This window comes from Lithobates pipiens, unplaced genomic scaffold, assembly GCF_037356315.1.
Source record: "Lithobates pipiens isolate NorthernLeopardFrog02 unplaced genomic scaffold, aLitPip1_a1.2 Scaffold_13, whole genome shotgun sequence".
Classification (NCBI taxonomy): domain Eukaryota; kingdom Metazoa; phylum Chordata; class Amphibia; order Anura; family Ranidae; genus Lithobates; species Lithobates pipiens.
In genome coordinates, this window is record NW_027507718.1 from 292,683,176 (window position 1) to 292,695,945 (window position 12,770).

Genomic DNA, 12,770 nt, shown 5'->3' on the forward strand with positions numbered 1-12,770 from the left:
CAAAAACCTTTGTTCCTCAGGACTAATTCTCATTAGATTAGATTACATTTTATTGACAAGAAAATACAAATTCAGCGCCTGTCTTCTGATAAATTCACTCCAATCTACGCAATGGTGTTGAGGTCAACACATAGATGCATTTAAAGAACATCTCAATTTCTACCACTTGTATTTAGATGATTGATTATCTGGCTTAACAGCACATGACACATTCTTCCTGTTATTAGGCAGTTTTATTGAGGCATGAAGTTAAACTTTATTAGGACTGCAATGGCAAATCAATAAGGATGCATTCCATGAATATGGAGTCTAATGAGAATCTGTACAATGTCCTCTGGTTATTACAGTTGTAGTCTGACCTATAATACTACATCTGATTATTTATTGTTGGTTGCTCCTTTTATACAGCAAGAGAACTGATCTAATAAAGCAAAAAATGTGCTAATGTGTGTATTTTAAAATTACAGTGATCTACAGTATATGCTGGTTATGTGTTTTTACTGGTGTTATCTCACCTCATGTGCCTCCCATTAATATTTATATAAAATATGTAAATTAATGCTATTTACCTACAATGTCATGTGTACTGCATGTAAACCTCAAACTTTGTGGGTTGGTTGTTTGGAATAATAAGGACCCATACGCAACCTTACTGTAGTAGTATAGTCAATTTGCTTGGAAAACCATAGTGAAACATAGACAATAACTGTTTTGTTATTGGACCCCCTTTAACACATGATTTTGCCTGTTTTTGTTCTCACTGAAGCGTGTAGGCACATAACTTCTGACTCCTAAAAAAAAACCTTTTAGGATCCTCTTCTCTTCACACACTTATTTGTCCATGGGAGCGGAGTCCATGTAATATGAAAAACCTCACGCAGATATAGAATTACAAACTATACATACCGTACCTTGTAGAAACAATGTTTTTAATATATTCAATGCAGAAAGAAGCTGACATTTATATTTGTGCCATTTAAAAGACAATACATTCTGTTTATTGGGTAGGAGGAAGAATGGATTCACACCAACACATTGTTTTGCAACATTATTCTCCAAGTTTCCTGAATAGCTCTTCTCAACTGTGTTCATAGTTCTATCTTTCCTTCAGAAACAATGACACTAATGAAAGGTTTATGCAGAATGACACACCCACCAATAAGTGTCATTTGAACAAATAATTAAACAATGAATATGAAGAACACAATGTCCCAGCTGAAGCACAAGCTGTAATATATTTTTACAATACTCAAGGTTTGGAAATGCTCTAGGGATATTTAAAAATAACAGTCTGTTGTCATACTGCAGGAAATTGATGTAAAATCTTTTTCTTTTGTTATAAAATTATCTGATAGGATTTCAGAATTTGCTCATAACATGTCACCTAATTATTTTAAGGTTGTAAGGCAACTGGCTGATTTTTATGTGTGTTGGATAAGACTGGCTATTTAAAAAAACAAAAAAAACAAAAAAACAATTACAGTGAATGTATCAATATCCAAAACTAAATGATAGAAATATAGATGTGGGGCTGAGGTCTAGGTCCTCTTTATGTACAGCAACATTTTTTTTTTCCAGATCCTCAGAGAGTTCTTTGCCATGAGGTTCCATGTTGAAATTCCAGTGACCGCGATAACACCAAATTTCACATTTGCTGCCCATTCACAGCGGAGACCTTGTAACACTAATGAGTCACATGACACCATGGAGGAAAAATGGCTAATTGGGACCAATTTGGACATTTTCACTTAGGGGCGTACTCAATTTTGTTTCCAGTGGTTTAGACATTAATGGCTGTGTTGAGTTCTTTTGAGGTGACAGCAAATTTACACTGCTATACAAGCTGTACACTCACTACTTTACATGGTAGCTAAGTGTAATTTCTTCAGTGTTGTCACATGAAAAGACATAATAAAGGGGGGCGCATGCGCGAGGCTCTGCATGGAGGACGTGTTCCACTAGAGCTCCGCACCCCCCGCCACAACACTGGACTATTATAACGGGTTTGAGCCACCCTGCAGCCCCGCTTTTTTGACATATTGCCTTCGGAAAGCCCACTGACCGCTACGGTATGGTCCTGACAGGTCAGCGAGGCAAGAACAAGCCTAAGCCGATCAAAGAAGCCCTGGCCCGCGCCTCGTCCAAGATGGCGGCGAAGGCCCTAGCCCTGCAACGTGCTACTTCCCCTGACGGTACAGGCCACACAGATAGTGATGAGGAGGATGACCACGCTGAAGGCCCCCCGCTATCCCACCCTCTGGATTATCCCAGGCGGACTTCTTATTCCTGATGGAGACCATGCTTCACAAGGCACTTAAATCCACCTCGGACCAGATCACCAATAAGCTGACCAGAGAGATCAGAGAACTGGACCAACGTACGTCGGATCTAGAAACCAGAGTTGATGATATTGAACTCACGTTACAAGAGCAAGTCCGGGAGCAAACGGCCCTGCGAGAGGAAAATACCACTCTTCTCTCTCGCCTGGAAGACGCGGAGAATAGATCCCGTCGATCAAACCTGCGATTGCGAGGTATACCAGAAACTATTGATGATGTCCAATCTTTTGTTACTGCTCTCTTTCAAGAACTGTCTCCTTCTATACCGATCGAACGATTGGAATTCGATCGGATACATAGGGCCCTCACCCGGAGACAGCCTGATGGCCCTCCACGGGACATCATCATTAAACTCCACTTCTTTCGTACGAAGGAACAATTACTAGCTGCTGCACGTACGAAGGACAACCTTGTCTTTCAAGAACATACTTATCAACTCTTCTCCGATTTAGCCCCTCTAACGATCGCAAAACGCCGCGCGATGAAACCACAGCTACAGATTCTGCAACAGCATCAGGTGAAATATACGTGGCGATTCCCCTTCGCTTTGCAGTTCTCGTTTCAAGGGCAGCAACACAACTGCACCTCTCCTGAAGCCCTCCAGAGTCTCCTGGAATCCCTTCGTTTGGTTGCTCCACCTGAACCTTCTGAGGTGGCCTTACCTCGAACCCCAGCCCGGTTCTCGAATCACCCCTACGCTGCTACTCCGAGAAGACCTCCACCAGCTCCTTCTTCTGTATGAAAAGGGACCCCAGCTCGTCCGCCTCGTGAGACTGCATCCGACCGTCCGCTATACTCACCACGCTGAATTCTGTCGTTTATTCTTGTACTGAGTGCTACCGGAGGTACCCTGGTGTGAGGACTGGACACGTTCGTATCTTTTTTTTTCTTTTTTTGACTAACTCCTCCATCAGGGCTTAAGGAGACTGTCCTGTGTTGGGCTTTCCCCCTTTTCTTTGTATGTTTTGGGGGGGGGGGTCCATGCAGTCTCCTATCACCCTCTAGGGTTGCACAGGCTCGAACCCTGTTACTCCTGAACTTTTCTTTTCTTTTATTATTACTGTTTTTTTTCTTTTATATATACTTTTTTGTGTGCTGTTGTTAGCCAAATTTTGTGCTGTTTCTGTTATACGAGCACTGTTATGAGATCTAAATAACCTGCTCCTTTACTTTGCATGCGATTACTTTTGCACTCACAGTAAATCTGTCTGTAGGAGTGCTTAACTAATCACGCTATTGTTCATAGTTTATTACCAATGGCTCTCCTAATGTGATATTTCATTACTGTTTAAAGACTTCTTGGATCTGTTTTCAATAGATTCCGTTTGTGGCGGGGAACTGTCATTGCTTCCCCCTAGTAAGGTATGCAGACCCTCCGGTTGGCTGGCCGGCTGGGGAGTCTGCACACTATTTGGTCGGGCAACAGATTTCTGTTTTCCCCACCACGAGTTTTCCGTGTCTTTGCCTTACAAATCTCGTTTCTCTATCTCTATTTCTCTATTCTTTTTCTCTCCTTCCCTTCCTTCCCCCTTGGTCGTGTGTCGGTGGGACGACGGGTTCCGAAGACGCCCTTTAATGTCTTTTAAATACCCTCCCGATGTCCCCCATAAACATTGTTTCGCTAAATGTTAAGGGATTAAACTCCCCTAACAAATGGGTCAAGGCCTTCAAGACTTTTGTGTCCCTGAAGGCTGGCATAGTAGCCCTTCAGGAAACCCATTTTTCCTCTAACGCAACCCCAAAATATTTCAACTCCCGATATCCCCAGGTTTTCACCGCATCCGCAGCCACGAAACAGCGTGGTGTACTGATAGCTATCCATCATACCCTCCCCTTTTCAGTACTCACGGAAATTAAAGACCCTGAGGGGCGATACATTATTCTAGTGGGCCTACTTCAGGATGTAGAAACTACTTTGGTCTCCTATTATGCCCCCAATAACAACCCCATCCCCTTTTTTTCACATCTGCTCCAGGTCTTACGGACTCACTGTAAGGGCACTCTGCTTCTGTGTGGGGATTCCAATTTAGTTCTGCAACCACATCTGGATAAATCCCCATATGCTCCTGAACAGTACGCTCTGTCCTTACGGTTTCGGAAACTACTACAACAAGCCTCCCTACTTGACACTTGGCGTGAATGTCACCCGTCTAAGAAAAATTACACTTTTTATTCCTACCCTCATAACTCCTTCTCCAGAATTGACCATATCTTCCTGTCAGTTGCTTCATCCCCAATTCTGATTAATTCCTCTATCCACCCTATATCGTGGTCGGACCACTGCGCAGTAATAACTTCTATATCCTCTCTGATCCCACAATCCCGAGATCGCTCATGGTGCATTAACAAAGCTCATCTCACCAACCAGTCTTTCCTTCTAGATATACAAGTTGCCCTTAGAGATTATATAAAAAATAATTCTACCCCTGAAATTTCTCCTACTTTGTTTTGGGAAGCACATAAGCCAGTAATTAGAGGCACCTGTATCTCAGTATCCACACATCTTAAGAAAATTAAAACACTCCGCCTGGCTGGGTTGGAGCAGAAATTTCATCAAAACTTTTTACAGTTCCAGTCCTCCCCAACGGATCAAAACCGATTGATGATGGAAAAATCCAGAGTTGAGTTGGATCTGCTGCTGGCTGAGTCGGCTGACAAGGCTATCCGTAGATCCAATCATACTCTCTATATGAAAGCTAATAAGCTGGATACACTATTGGCTATGCGCCTTAGACGCCCTGATAGAGCCCAAGCTCCCATTAGACTTAAAATAGGTAAGAACACTTACACGAGCAACCCCGTTAAAGTACTCCGGGAATTTCTTGGTCGCCTTGAAACCCTATATAAAGCTAAATCTAATTTCTCCCACCGGATGGCTGACCAACTATTTCAAGATCTCTCCTTGCCATCTATGACTGACTCTGATAGGGAATCCCTGGAAGCGCCCATTACAACAGAAGAAATACTTGCAGCTATCAAAACCCTTAAACCGCATAAGAGACCTGGCCCAGATGGGCTCTCTGCAACATATTATAAAAAGTTTGCCCCCATCTTGATTTCTCTCCTTTGTAGATCCTTTAATGCCCTTTTGCTGAATCGGACGTTTGGTCGCGATACCTTAACAGCTATAATAGCCATGATTCCCAAACCTAACACTGATAACTCCCTATGGTCTAACTTTCGACCTATTTCCTTGCTGAACCTAGACATTAAAATCCTAGCCAAAATCTTAGCCCTTCGCCTTAACCCGATAATTGGTAAATTGGTCAATAAGGACCAGGTAGGCTTTATGCCTCGACGCCAGGTTAGTGATAATGTTAGACGGGTAATTTTACTCCAACAATTAGCTAAGACCCGTAAAATTCCGATGCACCTGTTATCTCTTGATATAAGAAAAGCATTTGACACGGTCTCCTGGCCCTACCTAGACTATATTCTCAAACGTTGGGGGTTCGGCCCTCATTTTCTCCAATGGGTGAATGCTCTTTACAATCAACCACAAGCCTATATTAAATATTCGGGTTTCCGCTCAGATGCTTTTCCCATAGAAAGAGGAACAAGACAGGGCTGCCCCCTTTCCCCCCTTATTTTTGCTTTGACTATTGAACCTCTCGCTGCCCTAATCAGAAGCTCTCCTGATATAAAAGGACTCGAAGTAGCATCCACCTCTCACAAAATATGTTTATTCGCCGATGACGCTCTCCTTTTCGTGACCTCCCCCCGTACAACCCTCCCGAATCTTATTTCTATTCTAGATAAATTTGCAACCATCTCGGGCCTAGAAGTAAACCAACAGAAATCTAAAGCTCTAAATGTATCCCTCTCTCCCTCGGAATTGGCACATGTACAAAGTAACTTCCCCTTTCCTTGGTCCACTACTACACTCACATACTTGGGAATTAAATTGACTGGAGATCCTTCCGCACTTTTTCGTGCTAACTATATCCCCATGTTATCGCATCTTACCTCTTTGTTAGAAACCTGGAAACCCCTCTGTGTCTCCTGGATAGGTAGAATTGCGGCCGTTAAGATGACTCTACTGCCTAAACTTCTCTACCTTTATAGGGTTCTCCCCATCCCAGTCCCGTCCTACTTCCACCGTATTATACAGTCTCGAGTATTCAGGTACATTTGGGGCTCAACCAAACCCAGGGTTCCGAAATCTGTCCTTCTCCGGGATAGAAGTAGGGGTGGTCTTGGTATACCTAACTTTGCTCGATATTATCAAGCTGCCCAGTTGGCTCAGGTGACCCTGTTTCATGCTACTACGGAAATCCCCCTATGGGTCAGTTTGGAAGCGATAGAGGTATTTCCTTTACTGATACATAACATATTATGGCTCCCACCTTTGGCACGTGGCCCTATAACTAATCCTGTCACGAAACACTCTCTAAAAATTTGGGACAGATTGCGTGGCCCTTTTGGGCTGGCCTCTCGGCATACCCCCTTACTCTCTTTCTTTGGCCACCCCCGCTTTTACCCAGCTATGACGGAGCCTGGGTCATTTATTCTATGGTCCCAAGCTGGTCTCTACAGGATACTTGATCTTGTTACTAATACCTCTCTTAGATCTTTCTCAGCCCTTCAGACCCAAAATGGCTTACCTCCCACTGAAGCCTTCCGATACCTCCAAATAGCCCACTTCGTTCAATCAATAATTGGATCCGCTACCTCTCTCACCAATATGTCTTTTTTCGAGAAAACTTGCTCCTCGGACCCTCACGCCCCGGGTACTATCTCAGCTATCTATGCCCACCTAAACAACTCCTCTACTACCCTTCCCTCCTATGCTGCGCAGTGGTCCAAGGACCTACACCTGACCTTTGATATGGAAAACTGGTCACATGTGTGGGCTATGACTAAATCATCTACTCAAAACATAGTAGCCCTAGAAGCTAATTATAAAGTGCTCATGAGGTGGTATCTGGTCCCAGTTAGGATCTCCAAATTCCTACCAAATTACTCTCCTGTATGTTTCCGAGGCTGTGGGGAAAGGGGTACACATGCTCATATATGGTGGACATGCCCGGTGGTACAGCGCTTCTGGCTGGCAGTTTTCCAAATTGCATCAACATTGTTACATGATACCCTGGCCCCCAACCCAGTCATAGCGCTCCTAAATCATATCCCGGAAGATTATAACAAATCGCAATGCCGTCTTCTCCTCCAGTTGACTACGGCTGCAAAACAGACTATAGCTAAAGCTTGGAAAACCCCGAACCTTCATATCACTGAAACTAAACATAGAGTGACTCGTGCCATGATCCATAGCAAGATCGAAGCGACGTTGCTGGACCGTGTCCCCCGCCACTCGCGAATTTGGGCCCCATGGGTGGATAACTTTCTCCCCCAAGACTTTGATTCAACCCTTCTTGAACCATGAACTGAGTTCACACTCTAACTATTTGATTTGATGGCTGTCTGGGGTCCCGGGCGCTCCTACCGACACCGACCACCTCCCTCCCCCCCCTTTTTCCCCCCACTTCCACTCTGTCCCCCCTTTACATGCTATCTTTTTTCTTCCCACTCTGTCTCCCCCTCTTTTTCTATTTTCTTTTTCTTTTCCTTAGCTCATGGCTACATACAATTTATTCGTGCTTCTTGTCCCATGAACAAGGCCTATGTACTGACGAATTTACTGTTCTTATGTTTTCTTATATCCCGTCATAGTAGTTTTGCTGTTTATGGTGCAATTTGGTGGGGGATTTTCCCCCCAATACCAGTTCTTACTCAGCGGTATTCATTATTCCCCTTGTTCTAACTTGAAGAGAGCTAATGTAATATCCTCTGTTATGTATGCTTTGTGACTAATAAGTTATGCTTTCTTTGTTTATGTTTTTGATTTATATCCCCGTTAAACTGATGTCATGCGCTGTATCTTCAGTCTTGAATATGTCTGACTGTAACCTTTATTCCTATGTTTCTACACAATAAAAAATTTGAACCAAAAAGACATAATAAAATATCTACAAAAATGTGAGGGGTGTACTCACTTTTGTGAGAAACTGTCTCATTCACACACACACACACACACACACACACACACACACACACACACACACACACACACACACACACACACACACACACACACACACACACACACACACACACACACTGTTTTTAAATTCTAGCAGTCTGAATAACTTTTTATAATGTTGCCATGTTGATGAGGAAAAGGGCCTCAGCCCCGCATCCCCTTATCCCCAGCCCATTGATTTGGGGGTCTTCCCCCTCCATGTGAGTCACAAAAACGTGACTCTACAGCTCCAATCATTTATCAACGCGGAAGATGTGTATGATGTCTGGAGGTGTCAGCATGCTAATGAGAGAGACTACTCATTTCACTCAGCCAGATATAACACCTATTCCAGAATCGACATGATATTGGTGGATAAGATGTTATTACAGGCGGTGTCCTCCTCCACCACCATGACATCTCATGGTCTGACCATGCACCTGTCTTCATTACGGTGATGGAGGGGAACACCCCCCCCCCCCAGTCCTGCATATATATGGCGGGCTAACTCTAGCATATTTCAGAGAAAATCGCATGTAACTAACATTTCCAACCGTATAACTGAACTCTTTTCCGACAATGCCAACTCTGTTTCTAACTCGGCTACATTATGGTGTTCTCATAAAGCATTCATCAGAGGTATTATTCTGCAAATTTGTTCTAGGGAAAAGAGGCAGAGAACCCAGAAAATTTACAACATTTTGAATGAGATTAACTTTGGAGACACAAAACAAAACAGTGCCCTCCGTCACTGCTGCCAATAATCTAAATATCTACTTTGCTTTCAGATCTCAGGCTCCTTCTCCTAGAGAACTATACCAAACATATCAATGCCCTTAAAATGTCCCACTATTCAACCGGTAACCAGGCAGGTAAACTTTTGGCTCATAGATTGAAAGCTAGCAGAATTAATTCAAAAATCCCATATCTGCTAGACTCATCTGACAACTCAAAAATCCTTAACCCAAAAGATATAGCAAATTCATTTGCAGATTACTATGCTTCTCTCTATAATCTCCATAATGACCCAAATACTCCTCAACCTCAAGAAACCCACATTCAGAAATTTCTTGCTAATCTTCACCTACCTTCCCTAACACAAGAGCAATTAACATCTCTTAATTCCCCTATCACGGAGCCTGAGATCTTGAAAGCGTTCAAAACACTCCCGACGGGCAAGTCACCCAGACCCGATGGACTTATTAATGAATATTACAAAACTCTTCCTCACCATCTATCTCCCACACTTAAATTGGTTTATACTGAAGCAATGACCTCTGCCTCTTTTCCCTCCGAAATGCTCAATGCCTATGTAGTTACTATCCCCAAACCCGGTAAGGAACCCACGACCCCAGCAAATTTTAGGCCCACATCCCTTCTCAATACCGATGTGAAACTGTATGCAAAAATCCTCGCCCATAGACATCTCCCTATCTTACCTGCCCTTATCAAACCCCACCAAACAGGCTTCACTGCAGGGCATCAAGGCGTCAGATGCAACAAGACTAGTCATCGGAATCATGCAATACGCTAGATCTTCTGGAACGCCTTCTCTGCTCCTCTCTTTGGATGCGGAGAAGGCGTTCAACAGGATTCACTGGGGTTACATGCAGCAAACTTTGCAAAAATTTGGTTTTGAGGGGCCTATCCTCTCTGCCATCTTGGCTCTATACTCTAACCCATGTGCCCAAGTATACACCTCTAATATTCCTTCATATTCCTTCCATATATCTAATGGCATGAGACAGGGGTGCCCCCTGTCCCCTTCAATTTTTAATTTACTTATGGAACCGCTGGTGGAGAGGATTAGAACACACCTGGACCTACCGGGCTTTCTGATCCAATAGGAACGTCATAGTATCAATCTTTTTGCAGACGATATAATTCTGTTCTTAACTTCCCCATCTACCTCTCTATCTCAAGCACACAGAATACTAGAAGAATTCAGCCAAATCTCCTTTTACAAAGTAAATTTTGCTAAATCCCTTATCCTACCATTGAATATCCTGGGCCCTATTCACTCCAAACTACAAGCAGACTTTCCTTACACGTGGACTGACACTAAGCTAAAGTACCTAGGACTATACCTGACAACAGACCCGCACAACTTTGCTGAGGCCAACTATCCCCCCTAATTAACAAACTTACAACAGAATCACACAGACTTTCTAAGATAGAGTTGATGTGGATGGGTAGACTGGCTTCATTTAAAATGTTGCTACTACCCCAAATTCTTTATATCTCTCACACTCTCCCGGTACCACTACCTAACACTTATCTTAAGGCCCTAAACTCCCTTCTTTCTAAATATGTGTGGTGCTCGAAGTGGCCCCGGTGCTCTAAAAACATTCTAGTGAAACAGAGACTTGTGGGAGGAAGAGGAATGGCAGATATACACAACTATTTCAGATCGTCTATCCTCACTCAGCTTAGACACTGAATCAATTCCTCTCTTAATATCCCATGGGCTAATATTGAGCGGGCATTATGCCCGATCAATGACTTGTACTCTCTCTTACTTCTAGACATATGGCAACCATTTTGCACTCCCACCTTGCCACTCACCCTACAAGCATCCTTGATTGCGTGGAGAGAGCTCTGTAGACTGACCGTCTCCACAACTAGAAAAGTAGCTATCCCAATACCAATTAGAGTTCTTACATATATGATCCCTGACCTTACTCTTGTTACGTGGCAAAGGAATGGGGTACAGACTGTCTCAGATCTCTTTAATGGTGACACTCTTAAATAATTCCTCTCCCTACAAGATCAATTCCAAATCCCATCAAGGGATTTCTACAAATACACCCAAATCTCTCATCTTTTCAAAAATATACATGCCCACTATGTCAATATCTCAGAGGAACTCTGGCGATACTACACGACGATCCCTACCCCACCTCTCTTTTTATAATGCCCTCCAACAAAAACTCAATTTCACCAAATCCCGCCCATTCTACAAATGGGAACAAGACCTAAATATCACCATATCAACCTCCCAGTGGCTACATTCATTAAGAACGGCCTACAGAGCATCTAGAAATATAGGCCACTGGGAGATATCTCAAAAAATAACTCTTAGATGGTATCTAACCCCTTACCGCTTATCTAAATTCTCCCCAACATACCAACCCCTTTGCTGGAGACAGTGTGGAGCAGTAGGCAATTTGTACCATATGCTGTGGAGCTGTAAAAACTTGACCAGCTTCTGGAATAATATATTCCACACTGTCTCCAGAATTACAGGGATCCTAACGCCACCCACCGCAGCTTTGGCAATCTTGAACGTAGGTATTGAAAATTTCCCCCCAGACTCCCACACAGTGGTTACCCATATCCTTTTGGTAGCTAAATCCTTAATTGCCAGGCATTGGAAATCCAACGAAGCCCCTAATGCATCAGAAGTGTTTAAAATTACTCAGACCCATTATGTATATGAATCATTGCTAGCAACTAGGGAGGGCAACAAGAAATGATTCGATACTCATTGGAAAATTTGGAAAGTCATTGTCTCTCAATCAGTCTCTACAACGCTCCAACTTTACACACCCTATAAGCAATATGCAGGTCAAACTATGGGGTAACCCATCCCAATCTCTTCCTTTTACTTATTCTTCCCCTTCTCCTTTTTTGTCACTTAATACATTCTGTACCTACATGTGCATGGTATTACGTAACCTAAAACATTGCTGTTAACGTGTATAAGTACTTGTTAAAGTATTACCAAACCCATGTGACACAAGTGTTTGACAAACACCTCTTTACACTTTATCTTTATCGCTATGATAGTGAATTATATGTTTACAAGGACAGTATATTGTCTTTTATCTGTTATTTGTTTGCACCATTTGCGTATGGTTAATTTTTGGAAAACTTTCAATAAAAACTATTTAAAAAAAAAATCCATGAATATATAAAACATGAATTTAACATAAGAATGAAATATATACACCAAATCTTGCACCAGTTACATTCTGTTCTATAACATTATCCAATCTGTGGGAGAGGCGTATGGGAAAGCTGGAGGAGTATTTACATACATAGTTACATAGACACATAGTTAGTAAGGTTGAATAAAGACACCGGTCCATCCTGAGTGAGTGTCTACAATTGTCCCTATGCCTGTACATTGCACACTCACATCGCTCCCTACCCTCAAGGAGCCCACAATCCAAGGTCCCCATTCATATACTAGGGCCAATTTGGGACAGAAGCCAATTAATCTACCTGCATGTCTTTGGAGTGTGGGAGGAAACCGGAGTACCTGGAGTAAACCCACGCAGGCACAGGGAGAACATGCAAACTCCAGGCAGGTAGTGTCATGGTTGGGATTCAAACCAGCGACCCTTTTTACTGCTAGGTGAGAGTGCTAACCACTACACCACTGTGCCACCCTATTTAAATTAGGATTG